Source organism: Ambystoma mexicanum, chromosome 7p (assembly GCF_040938575.1).
Source record: "Ambystoma mexicanum isolate Mex_15411 chromosome 7p, UKY_AmexF1_1, whole genome shotgun sequence".
NCBI lineage: Eukaryota > Metazoa > Chordata > Amphibia > Caudata > Ambystomatidae > Ambystoma > Ambystoma mexicanum.
This window is the reverse complement of record NC_090939.1, coordinates 699,039,349-699,064,020: the sequence shown is the minus strand read 5'-3', so window position 1 is coordinate 699,064,020 and position 24,672 is coordinate 699,039,349. Positions and strand designations below refer to the sequence as shown.

General features: G+C 41.9%; 1 protein-coding gene across 3 annotated transcripts in view; it reads left to right on the top strand.

Annotated features, from left to right (window-relative positions):
- Positions 1 to 24,672, top strand: part of HTR1F (5-hydroxytryptamine receptor 1F) — a 3,723,175-nt gene that overhangs the window by 1,178,466 nt on the left and 2,520,037 nt on the right. For all 3 annotated transcript variants that reach the window (XM_069636780.1, XM_069636779.1, XM_069636781.1), the window contains one exon: positions 5,786 to 5,960. The gene's annotated coding sequence lies outside the window, so the exon portion shown is untranslated. The remainder of the gene's footprint in view (positions 1 to 5,785; positions 5,961 to 24,672) is intronic.

Genomic DNA, 24,672 nt, shown 5'->3' with positions numbered 1-24,672 from the left:
GCACATCTTAGTGTTGGTTTTAGTGGGGATTTGAGTAGGTGTGATTTTTTAGGTGACAGATGTTTCTAGTTGTGTGGGATGTGTTTTCATGCTTACTCATTCAGTGGTTGAGGTTTGTCAGGTCGACCATTTGAATACAGGCGGTGAATTGGGGGTGGTGGCATAGGCAATTGTTGTGCACATGTTGTTTTGTTGTTTACTCGGGTATTTGGAATACCCAGCCTTGTTTATTGGTGCGTGATTCAGTGAAGTAGTTTGGAGCTAGGTTAGTGATGTGGTGTGAGTTAGCATGGTTTGTGTGTTGTTGTGTGGTAGAGGAGGGGAGATTCTTGATTTTCGTGAGGTATAGATTGCAAGTGGTGCAATTTTCTATGGTAGTGTCTTTCCCTTACTTGGTAGAAAAGGGGAGGGGTATTGTGTTGGTGTCATGGTACCATTTTTATTGGGGATGCTTTCAGGTTCTGCATGTAGTCTTAGTTCTAGCGGTAGAGATGTACGCGCATGTAATTGGAGTATGTGGATGCATTGTGTTTCGTGTATGTGATGTTTGGCTGGTGTGTCTGTTGTGTGTTAGGAAGGGAGATATGTAGTGATTAGTTTTCTTTGTTGCTTGTGCAGAAGGAGCAGAATGCTAAGGAAGTGACACAGAATCTGGGGTGTGTGAATGTTTATGTATGATTCAAGGGTTCTATGTTGGTCAGTTGAGAGATGTAAGCCTACCCTGGAGGATGCCGGTGTATGTTGCCCTGAACCCAGATGTACTTGACCTTATATGATTATCACAATGTACTGGAACTTAATTGAAGGAGTTACTGGAACTTCACCTGAGTTCAGAGTCATCTGTGGGGAACCAAGAACTTTACAATGTGTCTATCGAACTGTCTGTGTATTCAGTGCAAAAAACCTTTGCTAAGAGAGAGTTAAGGTGATCAGATTTAATGGAACAAAACTCTTAAAATTCAGCACTCGCAATTGAAACAAGTCCACCTTAACTTTACACCCCCTGTTGCGCAGCGTATGACCACAATGATGACATCACAAATGCCATAACTGATGACATCACTTGTTTTCCTCGTATGCTGACTACAATGCTCCAAATCTTTTTCAAAATGCATAGAAATGTGTCAGCAAGAGTGTGAGTTGATAAAGCAGGCAAATTAATGTGGGCTTTTCCGTCAACACACAGGGTAAGACAAGGCAGCGTTTTAGTGCCATTGCTTTGCAATCTATATGTAAATTTAGTTTAATCAGCAATGTGTAAATTAACTAGTGATGTCTCTAAAATGGGAGGCCAAAAAATATGTGTTACCATGTATGTAGATAATGAAGTTGAGTGAATGGTGTGTGAATGTGTGTGTGTTTCTATTTAATGCTGGGCTGTGTATCTGATTTTGGGGATTTAAGGGAGGTGGGTGAGAGAGGGGATGTGTGAGGGGCATATGTATATTATGTAATGTGTGTGAATTAGTGAGTGTGTATGATGTATGGGTGGCTTGGTGTGCGTATGTGTGAGTGTATGGTGAATGGGTGCACATGTAAATCAGCTAGTTAATGGTGCCTGAATGTATGTGTGCTTGTGTTTAATGCCGGTCTGAGAAGATGATTTTGGTGGTTGGGGAGAGGGGTGGGGGAGATGGGACTTGTGGGGGCCAGGGTGATGAGCTAAAACATAATTTTAATGGGCATCTATGATAAAGCAGGTCTGATATGGGTTATTAGTGATTAGAGCCAGACTAGTCATTTCTTACCGTGGCATCACATTTTTTTCTGGCCATCTATGATCAACCAAGCATGGTAGCTCTTAATACTTGACTAGATTGGCATTTCAGGGCAGCCAGCCGCCTAGCCATTTCTTACACTGGCATAACATTTTTTACTAAACATCTATGATTAACCAAGCATGATATGTGTTATTACTTGGCTACCCTAGCATTGTTATGCAACCAATTTGGGCATCATTTCTTATTGTGGCATTGCACCTTGAATAACAAACCCAACAAGAGTATGTCCATATGTTTTCGTATAATACCAATACTGGCATTGTGCACGAAGCAAATATGAGTATGTTCTTACATGGGAATACTGCCATATATAGGGGAACCCGTCATGGACATTTATGGTCACAGCCAGTGTTAAAGTGTTTTTATAATGCATATATTGTGGGCAAAGGCATCATAAAACTGCATTTGGAAATGCTCCTATGCATTGTTGGTGAACTGCATCTATCGGATTGTTGGATTAAAACTAACCTACAAAACCATTTTAAACTGTCTTGCTTTGTACCCATTTTATCACAGAAAGTGTGCTGTGTAATGCACCATTTTAACCCATTATTCAAAAATATTTCTTGGGGATGGAGGGACCCTTCCCCCTAATACAGCGGAACCAGTATGATGTGAGCTCTTACATGGGAAGGCGACGTGGCTATCTGTGTAGTCAGCACGAGAACGTTTTCTTACAGTGGCTGGCACTGAATATTTTACTAGTGCTAAAGGCAAAGTCAACATGATGAGTGTTCTTACATGTTGGGTGGAGATGTAGGTGCCTCCAAACAAAGAAATGCTTCCTGACTGTAGCACTACATGTTTTATTGGCATCGAGTAGGCATGAGGATTCTTACATGATGGGCTGGGGTTGGGCAAGCATTTGTGCAGAGTCAATAACATGTTTCCTTCTTGTGGCAGGAGAGTATTACTGTCATTAAAGGCAAATCCAATAAGAGTATCTCCGTACATGGCGATACTGGCGTATCCCGACAGAGCCAACATGAACATGCTTTCCTATGGTATCATTACTGTGCATAATATCACTGGCCACATACAGAGTTGGCTGTGTATTTGGGTGTCAGGACACAGGAGCCAGGCACAACCCCATTGTTTTGATGCTAGGTGAAAGATATAAGGTTTGATTAAAATCCAAACTTCCATCTTTCACATAGTGCAGTACATGTTGTTTCCATGCAGCAGAGTGAGCATTATGCACATTGGGCAAGTGTGGCGGTCTAGGCCTGCCGGACGTGTGGTGCGGCCCATGGTTTTTTGCCGAGTAGTGAGGGGGGGTTATTTTGCACTGAATGGTTAGGCCTTTATGCTTTCATTTTTCACTCCATTTCATATTTGTGTCTGCCCTAGGTGTAGGAGGGGAATCAAAGAGAAGTGTGCATCTCCACTTTACTTTCTTCCCCCATGTTGAGTGCCCAGAGTTATGCCTGCCTGAGATTTTAAGGCAGGCATGAAACCTATGGATTCTTTTTGGAATATAGCGTTAAACCCCTGTTCCAAGAGCTGAAATGGGGGATAGCGACTAGGCAGCCCACGTTCAGCCTATAATGAGGACAACAGGACGTTACCCCATTCCAGCCCTTGGAACGGGGGCTACCACTATTCACACCACAGGTACCCAAGCAGTAATCCGGGGTGCTAAAAAAAGGTGTTTTCATTCACAGCGTCCCGTTGAATGAATGAAAATACTTAACCAAAATGGCTGCTATGGTTCTAGAAGGTGGGGCTCCATACGGAGCCCATCGTCTAAGACCCTGGCTACCGGAAAAATGGAAGCTTCTGTGGTGGCCCACAATCAGGTAAGTGGGGATGGGGAGGGGAGTTGAAATTCTATTTACAAAAAAAAAGGTTAGCAAGGGCAGACGGATGGGGGAGATGGCGGCCTGCGGCGGGGGTGCAGCCTGCAAGTTCCGTGGAAAGCAGACTGAGATTACAGGATTCGGCCAGCGACCCACAGAACCTGATTGGCTGTGCCCCCTGCCCCGGGTGTTAATGTGTATTACATTTCCAACTCGTAAATAACAGATGAACTCCATAGGAATCCATTATAAAATGCTGCCTGCAAAGCGTAATATGCAGGCAGTATTTTATTTCTCACAAAACAGAGAGTAAAACTGAAGGGTAAAGGCAATTTTGCTATGATTAAATCTTCTCGATTACAATCCTCTGTGAGTGCTGAAATTGAATGTAGTGGACCAGCAACACGTAAGCGTAATCATTGGTAGTCTCCTGAATGCAATTAGCATAAACTGTAAAATTACCACCAGGCACTACTAGGAGGTATTCCATTCTCCTGTTGTTCTCTGCAGCTAACTTTTAAAATTGCCACTGCACTGTTTCACAACTTAAAAAAAAAAATGTTCACACCTGAGCAAATATGCCATGGTCATAAAAGCAAGAACCCTTCTCATTGGGGTGTAAACACCTAGTAATTGCCCAGGGATCTACATTAAGGCCCTCAATTCTCTTGAGGCTGTAGCTAATGTCCACTCACCTAAAGGCTATTGCTTAATTAGCACCCTGGGAAAGTGCGAAATAGATCAATCCTTTTTTCCTGCACAAAAAAATGCCTCTTAGCACTTCAGATTTTTTCCACCAGAAGGTAAGGGCAGTAGTAACGTTCTGTGTTTAACTTGGGCTGCTACATTGGTGTAGAGCTTTAGAGCAAAAGTACAATTCATCCAAAGTAACCTGCATTCTCCTTCCTTAGTTTCCACTCTGTAAGATGATTACAGATGACAATATGGGCCTGATTCATGGAAAAGTGCTCATTTACTCCACAAGGTATCTGCACTGAGAATGACACTGTGCAAGCCTGTTTGCAGAATAAAAAACGTGCGCTCTCTATATTCATGAAATTGTTTGTGCAAAGTAATCATATACTCAAGTCGTGGCTGGAACGTCCCCGACACGCCCCCACACATAACAAAAACAGCCAGAACAGCCACCTTGCCTGCTCCCCGTGGAGAAAACAGATGCACCCTTCAAACAGTGCGTGGGGTCCCCCTCAGAAAGGCAAGCATCTCAGGGACTCGGCGTGGAGTCCCCTCGTAACTGTTACCAGCACTGCAACAACATGCGAACAATACTTCGTAACTCGGGTAAAACTCATAAAATCTGCATGTGAAAACCCGCAAACCATTCCTGCACCCTGCTACAGTGCATACAAGCACCCGTATGTCAGATCAGAACCACATCTGCGTGCACATACCCTTAAATCCAATCCAGCAACCAATCTTAGCTCTGTGTGGTGATCCCAAGCGCAAGTGTCTGTATGCCTGCCTTTGCGTGGCAGATTGTAAGAGGGCTTTGCGTGGCCATTTCCCTGCTAAAATTCTGTGCGCTCAGGTCGATGAATACGTATCGTTCCACATAATAGTGGGTGTGCTATGGTCAGCCTGCGGGCTGTCCCACATTACGCCCACATTTTCCCTTTTTCTTCTTCATTTTCCATGTTCTGCCCCCTAACCTGCCCTCTGCAGAAGCCATGGCTACAATCTGCATGGTGTCTCACGCAAGGCACTCAGCCTCTCTCAGTGATGTGCCAAGCCAGTGCTAAGTCCATGCAAAGTACGAAAAAGTGCCATGCATTTGATTCCGTGAATCCGCAAACAGGATTTTGCACGCAGTTCGACAAAAAAAGTCCCTATTTTCCACAGAGATTATCCAATGAATCGGGGTCTATGTATTTATTGTTAATTACATAATTTATTTCCGATGTACTTGTTCAAATGAGGATTGTTTGTTTCTATTATAGTTGCAGCGGAAATTATACCCTAAACGATATTATGTATTGAAGTTACAGGGGCATCTTTTTGTTTTCTTTATGATATTTATGTTTTTTAATACATTAACTTTTTTTATCTGATCATTGTATATGTTGATATAGGTTAGCTTAAAAAATGCAAAGTGTGGGTTGTGACCTCCTTCTATCATGTATATATAATGTCGAAAAAGATACATGTTTGTAGAGAAATGCATAATTATTTTTCAATATGTTGCAGGATGAAATGGTGATCAATATACAACTGGAATGCAGATTCTTATGGCAAGGTCGCATGGGAATCGGGATTCAGCAAATTGTGGTTATCGTGGATGAAATGGAAGGATGGAGGGAAAGCTTTATCGTGTGAATATGTTTTATATGCAGCTATGCTAATGCCTGGTCCCTGCCCGAAGGTAAATAAACAAAACACCAATATGTTTGCCATGCTTGTGTCGATCGAGAGAAGTTGAGACTTTCTGCATAATGTTTGACACATACCTTTTACCCGTTTGTATATGATGTCATCTTTGCAAGAAAAAATAAAGAATGGTCATGTTGTTAGGGGATTCTACAACAACTCTAACGTTTCTAGTTTTCACTGTACACTTTTCGATTTGTATGCGCCATTCTCTTCTTTAAAAAAGTAAGACACAACTTTAATTGAAATGCATAATTTGAAGTAAATCAGTTAGTTGACTTGCCACGTTCTAAGCGATGTCTGGTGGTAGAAAATGTCTTTGCCTTGGCAGGTCTTAAAATATTTGCACTTCTCCTCTTCATTTTATGATGCAGCAATGGCACATCTCATTTTGCAATGCAGTTCAGACCAGGTCCATCTTGGCTTGATGGTAATCCATCTGGACTCCTGCGGCCAGTTGAAACTGTGCTACCTGCGATGCGCCATGTTGTCTGTTTGTATTTTCCTTATTGCACTCATATTTCCCACACACCTAATACAAATGCAAGCACACAACTGAGGCCCTGAGTCCCACATTTATGGTTACATACAAAGGGCCTCTCAACCAACTCCCACATGCAATACAACGCACACAAACACCAGTTTCCCCTGGTTCTGAACCTTTCCTATCATCCTATCCTCACCGACACACCCCGCCCTCGTCTCTTGAGAGTTCCCTTGGGTGGTAGCGGTGCACCGTATAAATCAACATAACATAACATAAGATATGGTGTAAAACCCATCATACTTTCTTAGTTTTGGGATTATACATGGTGATAAAGTGCCAGGTGGAGCAGCATTGGTGATTACCTAAGTATGTTGGTTCCCCTCTGCTTCTCCACACTTCTGGGCTTACGATTTTTTGGAAGCATTTGCATACCACGTTCTGACGTGTCATGCTTTTGATATTGCCTGGTCATCGGCTCACTTTTTTTTTGCAAAGAATGACATCTGTTTTGTCATATAGGTCATGGTCTCTTAGCTAACATTTATGAGGGTTTTCTATAATTACATTTCCTCCTGCTGCAAACTGTGAAGCAAACTATGATATTCTGCTGTGGAAATGCGCTTTAAACTTGACTGTCAGTGAGCCTCATTACGAGCATGGCGGTAGCCGTGCCTGTATGGCAGGCACGGCTACCGCCATGCTCGATACCGGCACCTCCTCCCGCGATTGGGCAATAACTGGCCCATTACGAGATGAATGGCCGGTAATTGCCCATTTGCGGGTGGCCGTATTGCCGGGCTCCCGATTCACATTCTGCCCGATTTGTACCAGTGGTAGAGACAAACATTGCCATGAATGACAAGTCAATGTACATTGTATTTTTGAATTTGTAAAACAAGCATATATTGCAGCCTCAACATACATATTTGCAATCCGAATGTTTCATGTCTAAAAAAGCAATGTCACATTCCAGGCTCATTCCTGAAATGGTGGCAGAGCTAGAGCTGACTGAAAAACGCGTCAGAGCAGAGAATCTGAAACATCAGTACAGCTGGAACACTGTCAATTAATATGTCTACATCATACCTGCAAGGCTACCAAGGTGGGGCAGTATCAGGCACATATAATGGGCTTCCCTGTAAGCATGGCATGATGTGGCAGAGTCAGGAAACTACAAAAGACATACATTGTAACAACATAAATCTTCAACCCTACTGCATGCAAGGCATACATTATGTGTAATGTATTAATGTACAGTATATTATGTTGCACTGTATTAAAGCTTCTTCTGTTACTATGGAACCACCTCTTCACATTGTAATGGTTTATTGAGAAGCCACCCTCAACACGGGGAGGTCCTTCCGTCCCCACTCAAGGTGTGATGCAACAGACTGTTTAACGGATTCTTTTATTCAGCCCTACTTGAGAAACATATCATTCCCCTTGAGTCCTTCCCCCCATGAGCTAACAAAGAGCCAAGAACCAGTCCAGTGTACAGGAAATATATTTGTATTTATTTAAATTAAAAGTAATAGAAATTTGAACAAAAATGTCACACACCACTTTATCCGTGGCACAACACAAACTTCTCTCTACATAAATAAATCATAAAAGTGAGTTGAAAAGAACACACATCACAATGTTTTACTTTCTACAAATGTCACTTCAAGAAGGAATTAGTACTGGTCGCAATACTTTTTCAGCGCACATTGGGAAATTGGATTTTTTAATTTCGAATTTGAACAAAAATCACCCCATAGTGTTCCACCAAATGGGAAATTCATTAAATTAATCTTTTTAGTTAAATAGGATCTAGACGGTTTTGCACCCCCCCCATCCTGTATAAAGGGAAAGGATTTAAGGCCAGCAGATACCACCACCTTTTGGTTTCCCGGTGCTTAGTTCAACTTACATAGAAAGCCTCTGTTTAAAGTTCAGGGCAGCCAGCTTTATGTCAGGACCCTCCGGAAAGATAAGGCAGGGGTATGGTCACTCCACTGTCAAGGATGTCCTCTCGCTCTCCACCATAGGACCCAGTCAGCATTTAAGCTTTCCTAGCAATAGACAGCTGTGCCCAGATGCACTCCCAGCAGCTCCTCCAGTGTTCTCTTACAGCTGTCAGACTGCAAGTTGCAGCAGTACTCTTTTGATGGTAAATGTCAGCAGATCTGCCTCCCCCCCCTAGTGCAGTCCCCCTTAAATAGCAGTGATGGCACCACCAATTATACAATCTTGGGGGAGTGCCCTGCAATAGGATTGGACAGTTACCATTCTCTCTCCTCCCAAACCCAGCTTCTGAGTCTGAATTGGTTTAGGGGTTTGGAGCAGACATATGGCAGCTTAAATTACAAGCCCCATTTGTTCTCATGTCAACGTTTTGCGAAAACTAGTTATGTGGCAAAAGTTCATAATTGTACTAGCAACTGACTTCAGTTAATCATGGGGTAACAAACTAAGATGACAGCCAGGTCTGCACCATTTTGCACAGCCATCTGGCAATTTTCCACCGTTTCCGTAAAAAGCATACCAGTTATGATTATGTAATGTATTATCCATATTCCTAATTTTATCCTTCACCCATTCACCAACTCTCATATTTAGAACATTTTCAGATCAACCAGATACCTAGTTTAACTGGCCATTACAGTTTCCTAACTCGTTGGTGCATGAAATGACCTAAATAATGGCATCATCTGACTTATGGTTGCTGGGATAAAGGCCTAAATGATAATAGTACTTTTAAATGAATAGTAAATCTTCAAGTGAGACAAATGGCAACTTTCTCGCCTTCAGCCCATATGGGCTCACTGGGCTCGCCTGTAACCAGAGTTTTCTTTCTTTATCAGTCTCTTTGAAGTGGGTTACCTGTTTGAAGTAGGAGATTCAGGCTCCCTTAATTGAATTGTCTTCACAGCTCCCCTCTTCACACCTACTGTCTACATTGTGGTCATGCATCAACCAGGTTAAATGGTCCTGCAGAGACAGCCAGTCTAAAGAACACTTGGCTTTCCACACCTTCCAGAGCAAGACACATTTTATTGCAGTTGTAAACACTAGGATGCCAGTCTTCTAGTGTTCAAGTTCCTTCTGACGTGTCCAACAGCCAGCAAAAGGAGTTGACTATGGCCTACAGTACTGTTCCCCTGGGAAACAAAGTGGCTTTGAAGTCACTGGTATTTTTTATGCAAAACATAATATACATTACTTTTTGTCAACATGCACCATGTCTTTTATCCCTGAAATCTTTCATGTTAGCAGTGGTACAATGTTCACATTTAAACTGCAAATACACATGCCTCGCCATTTTTGTGACGTTGTTTAAAAACCCTGTTTTTCAAGAGAGCTTGGGAACCAATTCCATTGGTGACGGTGGGCTATATAAGTACCTTTAACATAACATAACATGCAAAAGGGACCTTTGATTTTTCTACTTTCTTTGTGAATTAAAATGCTGCTTTTCCTTGGGTAATGACAGATGGCCTATTTCAAACTGCCCTTCAGTTTTCATTTGCAATCATACATGCAAATCTATTGTTGTGTCAGTATTGAAAAATCCTGCTTTTTATGTGAAAGGGACTTCAGATTCGGGCCTTTGAATGCACCCCACAACATTGATTGTCGGTATTGATGACCAACAAGATCATTTTTCACCATTTAGGCATTTAGGGAGGGCTAGGAAATATGTCTGACAACGCACATGGACAGATCAATAGCCCATGCAAGCCAAATGTGTGGATGTTTTAACGATAGTTCAGCCATTTTGGTACCCTAACGAGCTTTCACAATGGGGCCAGAACATAGATGATGGATCTTTGCAGGTTCGGCATAGTATACCTGGTATCCAAATAATCGTTCACAGGCTTATCCCTCTTAATTAGATCTCCTCCCTGGTTTATTACAGGCGTTATCAGTGTGCTCTAGCATAGAATGCATTGAAAATACAGGCATATGGGTGCACACCATGGAAACACACATGTTGCCTCTTTTGTCCTTCAGCAATTTTGACAATGTTGTGTCTGCTGCAGCAAGGATGGCTGCAGTCCGATTTATATGTGCTGCTGAGATTCTGATTATATGTATGCATATGCAGAGTTAGCCATTTCAGCCAAGTCACACACAGCACAACACCACCAAGTAGCCATTACTGGAAGGTTACCTCAAGTTTAGAGTCAAATGGAAATGGTTTGTGCATATGCTTATCAGCTCAAATGTCAAGTCTTTGCAAAAGGAAAATGACTTTATCTGTATGGCACTGATCTTTTATACATAACATTTTCCGACCCAAGATAAACCATTTTCATGCAGTCAGACAACTGCAAACATGTTTCACCCTCATTAGGGTTGATTAGTTTATTATCATCCAATTTATTCTGAACCCTTGACTTTGGCACATAGGGGCATATGGAGCAAACACCACCAAATATATGGAGCCAGATTACATAAACTTTGCACCGGTGCAAATGCAAGGATGCACAGTAATAGCTCTAGGACAATGTTTGCCCTATTTTTCAACACATTGGGACATATGAGAAAACTATTTCACAATGACAACTGCAGTTGGGCATGGTATAAGTACCAGGGCTTAAATTGCCCTCTGTAAAAAAGATACATGTTCACTGCATTGTTGCAACAGGGCAAAGTTTTCCCTTGTTCTAATACAGAGTGATGTTAGCACTAGGGCACAAAATGTATATTATTTGCACTATGCCATTATTTTTCTTGATGCTTTTACCATGCCAAACTGCACTTGTGGCAGTGAACTAATTTTCTTGTATGCCCCAGTGTTTTTAGCAATAGGGCAAACTTTGCCCTAGTGTTAATTCTGTACAACGTTGCACTTGTTCTGTAATCTGGTCCATGGTTGGCTTAAAAGACTTGAAAAAAAATCTCCACCTGTCATGTGAAAGCAGAATTAGCCATTTCAAACAAGTCACACACAGCACAGTACCACCTACTAGCCATTTCTGGAAGTTCATCTACAGTTCAAAGTCAAGTGGGCAATGCATTGTGGGGATGCAAATCAGCTCAAATGTCAAGTCTCTGTTGCAGCAAAATAACTTTGCATATAGGGTAGTGATATTGTATACATAGTATTTTTAAACAGAAGACAAACAGCTCCCAAGGGGTCACACAACTACAAACATGCTTCACAGTTATTAAGGATCATCATTACAGTATAGTGTGAACCCTTGTGGTTGGAGCATTGGGACATGCTCGGCAAACTCCAGCAAAATGATAGTGGGTTTAAAATATTTGCACAAAAACCTTCCACTTGAAATGTGGAAGACTTGACATTTCAGCATATTTGTACAACTCTATGTGCTGTGCTGTGTGAGACATGGCCATATATATGTAGTGTGAATCCAAAGGAAATAAAGTTGATACATTAGTTAGGCAAACAAAGTCATTCATTTGGTTGTTTGTGCGCTTTTGTGGTATTTCAGCAGGGATAACACAAAGCTTTTGGCAAACATTACAACATTACAGCATAAATAGCCTACCTTTGAAATTCCCTTTTCTTTATCTAAGCACGTCTGTGCCATTAGATGTTAAACGCCCCCACAAATTGCAGTTTTGAAGGATGAATGGTACGCTGTTTTAAGTGGGGTAGGGGGTCAGTAGAACTGAAGAGAAGAGAAAGACACCCTCCAACTACCTCCGATCCAATCCAATCTTCCATCAACATGTACCAGCCAAAAAGCTTCCCAGAGAGTGGCCACTGACTTAAGTCAAAACCCCACCCTTTCCTCATTTGTGTGACCTAACACAATCCCAATATAGTATTTGATATAAACTTACCACACTAGGCTCACCAAGTCCAAGACTGACATGTGACTGGTTGTGCCTTCCCTCCTAGATGTGCAAGCATGATATGTGCATGAGTATGCCACCACTGATCTTGCAAAGGTTGAAATACCAAGTTCAGCTGGACTAAACCTACCATGCCTGACACTTTCCCATCCCCTCCTGTCTCACTGAGAACACTCTAAGAGGGTGGGCTGTGTTTTTCCTCCATTTATCTTCTGTCTTTCATTTTTATTCGGTTCCACTGTCCCCTGGAAGAGGGTTGTATAAAAACATGACTAAAAAAAGGTACGAAAAAAACAAAAAAATTGATGAAAGAATGAGTTTGACGAAAGGATGAAACACTGTTATGTCTCTTAGTTGCAGTGCCAGTGAGGACAGGGAAGACTTTTTAATTTTGGAGCCTTTTCCCATAACCGTGGTAATCAGCAAATGTCACTTTACTATGGGAGTCGCATTGTATTACATTGGGAATGATTTCCGCTTGTTTTCCATCGGAAGGTGTGATTCATTATTCTCACAGTGATACAATAAAGAGGGGCACCAATAGCTTATGGGGCTTAGCCATAGTTTTTTTTTTAACTTGTAGAGATATTCTACTAATAGGCAGTGGACACTGACACTGGCCAAAGGCTAGTGGATCCAGGGGACGCAGGGCATGGCTGCTGGCATATGGTTAAGTACTACGGAGGAGGCATCGGGCTCAGCCAGTAGGCTGGGGCCACTGGCCATGGCTAAAGGCATGTCCAGTGGCCTTAGCTTTATTGAAACCACAGGCTGATGGCCATGCCTGGGGGACCCGAAGGAAATATAGCACAACAAACACTTGCATTCACAGAAATATATATTAGTTCATGTGTGTGCACATACTCACTGAAACAACTTTAGTTAAGGGAGATAAGGTGAGCTGATTTATCTCAACCAAACCCTTGAAATTTAGTGGGTTTAGAAGTGATACCCATCTTAAATCGGCATTCCCTGGTGGGGCCTCCCATGAATTCATTTTGTACCTCATTTTGAATTCCTTCTCTGATATCATGGATGGATTCATGGGTTTTGCAGTGGGGGAGGAAGGACATCATTACCCACATCACTGAATTTCAAGGGTATTGTGATAAATCAGCTCATCTAAACTCTCTCTTAACTAAAGTTGTTTTCAGTGAATATACGGACACACACACACACACATTCTCATGTGCACCTGCACATACTCATACGCACAAACTCTCTGATAGACACACAGTGCCAGGCAGTGCTTCAGGTTCAATAGTCTGATCGCCTTTTTCCTCCCTGCAAGGCAACTTTCAAACTGTCCTTTTATTTTCGTTTATATTCATTAATTAATCTTTTCCAGCACGCTTAATACCGGAGACCAGTCTCTAATGCAGAACTGGGATTGAAACCTGTTCTTTACTGCATTGTCTTGCTTCCAAGACAAACATTTTGCCCCTGAGCTATCCTCACATAAATATTGAACATTTACGCCGAGTAGCTATCATGGCAAGCATGGGCGTAATTATAGTGGGGGACAGAGGGTTTTGTCCCCCCCACCTTCTGTGGCATGCCTTTTTGACCCCCCCATCTTTTGGAGGGAGGGCAGGGGTGGTCCTCAAGTTGCTCTTTACAAACAGAGCATTACAATGTGGGCAATAAGACACTGATATCACTGCTCTTTACAAAAATGAGATAATACGTGCAAAAAAAGAAACCTTCAACTCCAGGATAACCCAGGCAGGCTCTAGCACGAGAGAACTATTCAACATCGTAAAGGAACTAGAAAACCCTAATCCTCCCACAGATACCTGTACAAAGGATAAACCCTGGTGCACTGGCATCCAGAATGCCCTCGCCAACAAAATCACTGGGCTCCAAACTAAAATTGAAAACAAACGACAACAACTCACTAATGGCTTAACCTCCAATCCAACCTTATCATCTCCCACTGATATCAATTCAGGCTTCACATTCAAAACATTATAGCCTCCTTGAAACCTTTGAACTGTAAAGGGGACAGTTGCCCTGCTCAGATTATACAAGACGCAGCTAGGGATCTATCCCCATTCATTACCAAACTAATAAACTTGTCATCACTAGCAACGCAGTCCCAAGCACTTTGAAACAATCATGGGTTCTCCCACTGTTAAAAAAACAAACACTCAACCCATCTATACCTACCAATTATAGACCTATCACCACTGTCCCGTTCTTATTAAAAATCTTTGATAGAGTGGCCTACTTACAAATTCAAGGCTACCTAGAGACAACCCAACTATTAGGAATCTGTCAATCTAGCTTTCGGCCTCAACATGGAACAGAAACAGCCCTTGTTGATCTCAAAAGTCAGATCGTCAAACTCAAAGACAAGGGTAGGGCTGCCATCCTTCTTCTCTTAGACCTCTACAGCCTTTGACTTGGTCGACCAACAAAATCTTATGTCGACCACAAAATCTGTCATCGGCAGCACACTTCTCCTACTCTGCAGTCACATGGATCCAATTCTTCCTTGCTAACAGGACCATGCGTGTCTTCTCACGTTAGCAGCGGCCGACCCAATACCCATCACATGTGGTGTCCCACAAGGCCCTTGTGTTTCACCTACTTTGTATATCATATTTACAAAGATTCTATTCGACAAGCTGGACCATCTGGGTGTCACCTACACCAACTATGCAGTTGACACCCAGATACTCCTAACTCTATCAGGTATTTACAACTCTGACGTCGGCCGGATCAATGAAGACTTCACCATATTCAGGCATGGATGGCCACACATGGCCTCTGTCTGAATGATGATAAGACTGAACTGCTCCTTGTCGGCTCACCCAACACCCTCCTGAAACTCAATAGCATCATTATTGATGGAAACACTGTACTCATCGCCAAAAGTGTAAAAACCCTCGGTTTCTATCTAGATACCAATACCAACTTCTCTAAACAAATCAACACGACCGCCTCAGCCACTGCCTACACAGGTAAACTGATCAGGGCTTGCAGACCTCTGCTATCCACTAACAGCTGCCTCATATTAGCCAGGGCACTTATACAGTCCAAACTAGACTACTGCAATGGCTTATATGCAGGCGCAAACAAATCCATAATTAACAAATTGCAGGTCCTCCAAAACAATGCACTACGAGCAGCTCTTAATATTCCCAGGAGAGAACATATTTCTGCTATCAGACAATCGTGTAAATGGCTCTCCATTCAACAAAAAATCGACCTAAAAACTATTTGTCTCACCTACAAAGCCCTGAATCACCTTGCCCCACCTTATCTAGCCAATAAATTCACTATGAAACATGCTACCAGAATCACCAGATCCACCAACACACTATGCCTGGTGGTGCCCAAATACACCCTAAAAAGAGCCGGCAGAACCAGTTTCCTGGTTCTAGCTGCCCAACTCTGGAATACACTTCTACTGGACATCAAATCCATTTCAACCTTTCAACCATTCAGAACCCAGGTTATCACCTGGCTACTGAACAAAAACTAACACCACCTCAGGTCACTCTGGACACCTCTTACACATACCCCCAACATTCACTCACATACCACCCTGCATCTGTTGGTACTAGCTTCTGTATCATTCCTGTGTACATATTATATGAAATGTATAACTCCTCTGTAATAACTGTATTTTGTAAATTGTATAAATTCTGCACAATTGTTCTAAATGTATAAACCTGTATCCTGTAACCATTTGGAAATTGTATAAATTCTGCACAATTTTTCTAAAAGTATAAACCTGTATCCTGTAACCATATCCTTGAGCGCCCATATACCCCTGGGTCTGGAGCGCTATACAAATCAAATAAACAAACAAACAAACAAACTGATGGGAGGGAGGCGGGCACTATTAGCAGGGACTTTTGTCCCTTTAGAAATGGGAATGGGAGGGAGTGATCAGAAGTGAGAAGGGTGCATACTGTTGCATGCTTTATGAAATAATTACTATGGCTTTAAAGCCCAAGGGGGATTTGTTAGGCTCACATTAATCTACATGATGCTATTGTGACTTAAGCCATACTCCCATTGCTCAACATATGTCTATGACAAAGAATATAGTGTATGGTTAGTTTACTATGAAAGGCTAGTTTCTTATGTATTGCAGTTTGCTTCCAAGGCATTGCTATAAATAATTATTTAAGCACACAAAACCTTAATAAATATCTATATTATCTAAACCTGGAAAGATGTGCACAGTCGCTTACATTTTCCACATCCCAGTTTCACCATTTAACCAAGTGTTTGATCCTGAGCAAATCATTTAATCACATTGTGCCTTTTCTGCAGCTCTGCAAGTGACTCTGATTCACTTCAAAGCTTATGTTAATGTATCATGGTATTATAATGGAAAAGCCTAATGACTATAAAGTTGCTCCACATATAACTATAGTGCAATTTGGATATTTTGCACCACAAAGTTATTTGTCACTTGGCTTATTTATAGCAATTTATTCTAAAGTCACTTCCATGGTGCCTCCAGGTATCAAAGACTGATGATGCGCCTTTCAATGTCCTTTTCTGTGAAGTCATTTCTGTTGATGCAATCCATATAATAATTAGGAAGTTTGCATGTATTTTGCCTCAGAGGGCTTGTACAGAGCTCTAATAGATGAGTTTCGTGCCTCTTGAATGATCCTGCAGTTTTATTTTTTTTGTTGTGTGTTAAAATGCCATCTTCCACTATTGTTGCCAAAAAAGTAGATTGGGGCAGGGTGGCCAGTTTGGGAGTGCCAATGAGACCATGTGGAATTCCACACACTGCATTTTGGTGCTCACACAATCTTACAATGCTGGATACACCCCTGTTTAGTTTGGCAGTTTTTGGTGGACTGTAACCTGAACCATGACACTCATTTACTCATTTGCACCAAACTGTCCTTAAAAAGTGTCTGCAAAACTCGAAATACTTTTTGCCAGTTTGGTGAAGATTATTTTTGGCGGCAGGGGAAGGAATCTTAAATGTGTGCTTTTAACACACAAACCCATACGGTTCCTTTTGCGCACCGAGAGCAAAAACTGCTTAACAAAAGTTCACCATGTTTGGAAGGCATATAGCACTCAGCTTCATTTCACAGAATTTGCAGAGCACAACATTTTTGGGTCACAGGTTTTCTCAGCTTGACTCTTTCCACTCTACTTGGGGTGGGCACACCTTTCACCAACTTCATTTTCATATTAGGATGCTGGTGCTTTAGTAGCATCTGGAAAGTGGGAAGACTAATTTTAGAGGCGTTGTAGAGCTTTGGCTTGCCACAGAGAATGCACCATTTTTTATTGTTTGTGTGTCTTCATACCTGGGGCCTTAATGTGTACTGTGAGCTCTGCTCACATTGTCCAAGTGTGACACGCACCCTCACTATGGTCTGCCAGCAGCCCAGCCCCCCAACAAACATACACAAACACAATTAATTAAAAAATTATAAAAAAACAAAAGGCTGCCCTAACTTCGCACTCACGCACCTCGCACCTCGCGCACCTCAAGACACAGGGCATCCCACAGCCCTGAATGTGATGATTATGGTCCCCCTGTACCTCCAGACAGAAACCAGCAAGCTGAATGAGCTTCCTATTTACTGTCTGTGTGTCGCATGAACACAAAGCCAGAAAGCGATTCTCTGCACTGCAGCCCCTGGAAGTGCTGCTGCTAGTGTGGCAGCACAGACGCCAGGCCCTGCAACACCCAGTTCAGCACCCTTGCTGCTGACTTTGAGTCAGGCCAGACAGGGTGAGGGACCTGACATATGTAGATGATATTTTTTGTAGGTGATTCCTTACAGGACTCTTCAAGTATCAAATCTGGTAATGCATCAACAATTTAATAGCCTTGAAAAAGACAACATGTTGAAACACGTGTTGGCTGGTCTTTTGCACAAGAAAATAAACTGGATTTAACAAGCCCACATAACACTATATGACTTTTACCTCAAGCGTTAGTAAAACCGAATAATCTTTTTTAAAACCTGTTGTAGAGCTGCATTTATCAAGTGCGAAGTGTGAGGGGTTTCTTCTTTCTATTGGAATTAAGTTTGTGAATGTTATGTTGTGTCACTGGGTGCATGGCAGGCCGGCTGAAGATGTGGGGGGGTCCAATTGAATTGACAACATATGCCACCAGTCTAATGAAAGTTATAAAAGAGCGTCAGCAATGGACTCTTGTGGTGTCGTTGTTTAGTGTTATCCCTCAAGGATTTAGGTTGTTTGACTGAGGTAAAAAATCACAGCGGAATTGACCGTAGTCATATTAGCTGCAAATATGTTTTACCTCGGTACATAAAACCAAACCACCAGTACACCCATACCACCCACTTACTTTTTCTCCATCCGCCGCCGCCTCTCCTTTACCCTGCAGCGTCAGATCCATCCATCTAACGCGGGTCGGATCCGACGCTGCAAGTTCCCTTTTTCTTCTTTTTTTTGTTGGGTCCTCTGCCACCAATGCTGAGCAAGCAGGGGACACCTGCAACCGCCAAAGCCAGAAATACAGAACATGGGAAGTGGGAGACACCCTTGCAACTCCAACTCTTCATGTTTCGGCTTCGAACTAATGGTGGTGACCAAATTCAGTCAAATCTACCATTAGACCAAATTTTTTCAAACAATTTGGCTGAAACAATCCCTAAGAGCCACCATCCGCCCTCCCTCCAACCCACCACTCTCCCCCCCAACATTTTCAGCAAAGTTACTCCACTGATGACAAGACTGCAATCATAAAAAATGCTTGCCAAAGAAACTTTGAAAAGCAGCAGGAAAGGTTTTAAATAGCCTATTATTGGTCCCTTAACTACAACCATGGCAGTATTGTAGGTGAAGTTGCGGCATCAGTATCTTAGATGAACTCTGGAGAATAGTGGACAGGCATTTTAAAACGTAATAAAACAAACATGTCAACACTTAGGGACAGCTCAGAGGAAGATTTTGCGGTGTAAAATCAGAGGAATATATTTGCACCTTGGCTTGCACAGGGTGTGGCATCACAACTCTGCTGTCGAAAGGTACTTTGAAAAAGAAAAGAAGGATCAGGCTTTCCATATCAGAAATTAACCTGTTTACAGATACATTACTATCATAGCAGTACAGTTTAAAAATAAATAAACATAAACATGTAAACCCTTTACCAGAGAAGATACTTTTTAGAATGTTAGTGCATTATGCAAAAATGGTACACACATGATAGGAATATAAATCAATAAGCTATTCCCCATCATACAATATAATAAAAGGCCAGATTTATGTTTGTCTTATGCAGTCATATGCAGTAGAAACTGCCCGTGTTGCCTGTTGTCCCCGCTAGAGGAGCTGTTACCTTAGGAAAGATATAAGTTCAGATGTATCTTCATCCAATGCAATCATGTGCAGTAGAGACTGCCCACTTCACATGTTTTCACCGCTAGTTTAAAGCACTATGTAGTGGTCCTGCTGGATGAATGAAAACTTTATCATCTGTATCCCACTGATAATTTATGTTTGTCTGATGCAGTCATGCACAGTAGAGACTGCCTTCATTGCCTGTTGCCACCGCTAGAGGGAGCTGTTGCCTTAGGATATATAGTGGTCCTCCTGTTTGAATGAAAACCAAAACTATATGTTTTTTTTTCAAATAACATGAATTACAATCAATTACAACCAAATAGATCACATAAAATATTAACACTGTGAAAATGTCTATCCTCACGCACTTTGGCCCATGTACACAGGATTTCCCACTAGTTTTGAATAATCAGTAGCCCTCTTAAAAGATGACCACCTCTCATAGGACTGTTCAGCTGGCAGCACACAGTGACCAGTGGTTAAGGGAACTTTTGATTATCACAGGATTGTGCAGGCACGGGGGGGCAGATGATACTGGGATAGATTCACCATTTTCTGCAAAGGGATTAAGTGAAAAGATACAGAGATTTCATGTATAGCAGCCACTGTAGGTAGCTGCGGTTCCCTTTAAAATAGTTAGGAGATGTGTAAGGAATGTCATATTGAGAGCCCCGGACAGTGTGAGGCAGGAGGGATGGAGGAGGGAGAGAGTGCGAGAGACAGAGACAGAGATAAAGAGAGAAAGAGGTTGAAGCACAAGAGTTGAAGAAGGCTATACATGCAGCAAGTAAGAACACAACACTGGTGGGAGCAAAGAGAGTTGGGAGGGCTGAAAAATAGAATGGAGTACATTGAAGAAGGAAGGCCTGACAATAGGGGGAGAGCACATGTAAGAAATGGGGTCTGAGAACAAGAGGAAGAACATGGAGAAAAGAGAAAGTAGAAGGGAGAACATGTAATACAACATACTTTCCAATAACATTTAATAAACTCTTGATCTGCATTCCACAAACAAAATGTGTCTCGAGAGGAGACAGGAGCTTTGGAGCCTATGGTCCTAAAGTTTGGAATCAACTTCCACTTGAAATTAGAAAGTGTGAAACCCTGGACCTCTTCAGAAAGAGACTGAAAACGTTTCTATTTAAATAATTGTTGACATTTATCAGAATGAGAATACCTGCTTCTCCTTTTTTCTTTTCACAGGATGTCTTTCCCTAGTTGTCATCTGCACCCAAATATGGTTTACTCTGTCTGGTGCGCGTTATAAACACCCAAAATCAAAATCAAAATCAAATCAAATTCACTTCTACCTCAAGTGTGTTCTATAGAAAAAGAGCAGCGTGTTTGGGATGAAAATAGTTACTGTATATATATAATGTAAACAAGAAGTCTCCCTTTGTGTGTTCAGCTTTTTCCTGAGTGATATCTGACAGGTATTTGTGCAGTTGTAGACTTTCCTTTACAACACAAGCCCTGGGCAAAGCCATTAACAGCTAATGATTTATTCAAGAACTGAGCGTAGAAAAATGATTTGGAGGGAAGGTAGAATATGGGGTGTTGCAGAAACTCTGAAAATGAGCAGATACATTGATTTGATAAATACTTTCTTTCTGCAATCATTAAATTAACTTTGAATTCATGGCACTGTCATAAGGTACATCACAAACAAAGCTGTGGATTGAGCGGAATGAATATTGGCATTATCGGGACATCCACTGTTGCATTTGACATATGATAGCAGCACATACAAATGTGAAGATATATGAATTGTGATGTATGGGGGATTGGTATATTCCATGTTATATGCTGGCATTTGAGTCTGAAAGACAGAAACACTTAATTGGCTTTGCCCATGCGTGTTCAGACTTGCACTGTTCTGTACCCAGTTCTTTTTAGTAGTGTGTTATATGAGTAAAAGTTCCACATTCCTTTTGTATATAGTCCGATACACTGTTTCTTAGCTTATCCTCTCTTTACCTTGTTGCATGTAGTCATATCTATGCCTTCACTCCCAGATGGAATGAAAGCAAGTGTGGTGTTTGGAACACTTTCAGTTCTTAGCCGAGGGCGACGCCAGAGGAGGTTGCTGGTGGCCTCACTGTCCACAAACCTAAAGTCGGGTTATCTATATGAAAAAAGAAGCTTGACACTTACCTGACTATGTGGCATTACAATACAGTGATACAGTGCTACTGCAATTGGATCACATCCACTAGTAACAGTGTGTGTGCGTGTGCGCCTTTGTGTGTGCCTTTGAGTCTGGACATGTTTTCTGAGATCAGAATACCCACAGCAAACACAAATATTTATAACATATCCAGAAATGTAATTTTGTTCAGCAAATTCGTCAAAGATCTAAACAGGATTTGTACACATTCAACTTAAGTGATGTTTTTCTTTATATAATAAAGTCATCGTGAAGTGTATTTATTTGGAAAAGTTGTGCACTGAAATATTGTATGTGATTTTCTGTAGCTAGCCCAGCACCCCTGTAAACAGGGCCATTTCTAGATAATGAATTGCCCACAGTAAAACACTAGAATGCAGCACCCCTATACTGCAAACTATGGACCAACATTACACACAGAAACTTGGTTTATTTTCTTATAATTCAATTACTTAAGCGTAATAATATATCAAAGGTGGCAACAATATTGCAAACAATAATTGTCTTTCATCATATCTTGGTTCATTTTGTAAATAAACCACATTCTCTGCAATTTTAGTGCCAAAAAGTCGCTTGTTGTTGCTATGAAATGTGTGTATTCCCTCATTTTACTCTCGACTCAAAGCTCTTGAGCCATTAGAAACTGCAAATACGATTTACCAATTCGTATCTATTGAAACATCTCTCAACACTCATCACCGGCAGCTGGAAATCTAAGCAAGAACCCCACAGTGACCCCCACATTTGAAAGCAACACATGTATGCACTTACAAGAGAAGATTAAACCCGACATCCCATCACACACTCTAAGATCAAGCACTGCCCTCTTACTGGTGATTCCAGCCTCCAAATCAGCCAGGATTGGAGGGTCTGACTTCTCAACCTTGGCTCCAACTCTGTGGAACTCTCTCCCTCCGCACATTCAACACAACCAAGACTACATGGCATTCCGCAAAGCTCTAAAAACCTGTCTCTTTCCGTAAAATGGACTATAACCATCTAGGGCTGCATCCTGGACTGCAATTGCAATGACATTACATGGGAAAGTAATTACAGCTGGTAGTCAAACGTTCAAAGAGATTCTGAGCAATGAGACCTCAGAAATCGACCAATGAGTCACCAAGGCAGAATTATGAAATGGACACCACTGATAGCAACCTTAGCGTCCAACAGGCCCTAAAATATGCAATTGCTGATTCTCCGCTTCCTGAGTCGACTACACAGGCCTTGCAGCCTTTCACGCCTTCTTCACAGGAATACACATTCGCTCCATCCCTTGTCCCCACTACATACCTAAGACACAACCCCCCCTAGGCACTAGAACACCCTGACTCTACACTGCCTCTGTCCAGCCAATCCTTGAATGTCACTGCCTCGATGCTACTACGCTGGCGCGTAATAACTCCTGTGCTACTTCCAAATATCCTGCCTAGATCTACCCAACATTAATGAAAAACAGAGACCGAGAAAATTAGCTTGATGTGACCACATTAGTGCGAGATAGCTCCTGCCCTATAACCGAATATATTGCCTAATACGATCCTGAAACCCTCCATAAACCACAACCAGTGACTCAGAACCTGGGTTCCTGAGAGGCATAGTGCAGTCGATCCAGTCCATAGGAATATATCTCCTTTCTCTCCAGTGAGTATCCTGATGGATTCTTTTTACCTTGGGCATCCACTATGACCTCTTCTTTTGATGAACAGGATATGGTGTCACTCTTTTCTTAGGTCGACACTTTTTCACTGCATTCTGAAGAACCACATCCCCTGATGTTAAACAATCTTACACCAGTGAAGATTCCAATACTTACTCTGGACTCTACTACAGAGTAGTAAGTACTCTTTACTGCTATCCCATACTCACTAACTTATATAGCTCGATTCCTGAATACATATATATTTTTCTTATAGCAAATGAAGTATGCTCCAGTTTTCCATGACAAATGGGACTTTATTCCTAAACATGTTTGAATCTCCTTAAGAGAAGGAAGGAAATACGGTATGCTTTCATTTAGTTACCCGTGCTGACTTAATATTTTTAAACATCATACTTTATGTTGTTCATTCTACCTTGAGAGCCCTATAACAGCATATTGGTCCTGTAACATGTGACACTCATGATGACTTACAAAATCCCACCATATTTGACATTTCTGATGGCTTACAAAATACAAGCAAATCTACTATTGGTTTAGGACAATTTCAACATTAAACAGTGGTACTTTATGTATTTTCTACTACTCAGGGATTCTTTTAAAAAAAAAAATGTTTTTATTAGTTTTACAACATGAACAATCAACATATCCCCCTCCATCCCCCCGCCCCACCCCCCCCCCGCCCCGGAATGTCCACCGTTCTATTTAGCTTCTGTTTGCAGAGTCAGTGACTTATCTGAACATATCAAGAATTCTAATTTTATGTGGGCACCACTGTTCCCTATAGTTGCTTTGTAGGTACTCCAAGGTGTCCGACCAATCCTCCCTGAATTTCTGATCGTTCCCTTGTAGGTTGTATGTCATATGTCCCATTGTTATATGGTACCATGCTCTTCTTATCCAGTCTATTGCAACGGGCGGGGACCGTTGCTTCCATTTTTGGGTGATTTCCAACCACACCCCAACTAAAAGACCCATGAAGTTTCTTTTCTGTGTTTTGGAGAGGGTTTTGTCCTTCGGGTTCCAAATCCCACATAGCCACACCTCCTCCCCCAGAGTCTCGGCCCCCTGGAACATTGAGCTTATGTGGTCTTTCACATCTGTCCAATATTGTTGAAGCTTTGGGCAATCCCACCAAATGTGTCTCCAATTCCCTTCCCCTCCACATGCCCTCCAGCATACATTGGGAGAGTCCCGGAACATCCCGTGGAGCCTCTCTGGTGTATAGTGCCATTGTAGGAGAATTTTCATCCACATTTCTTTTGAGTGGA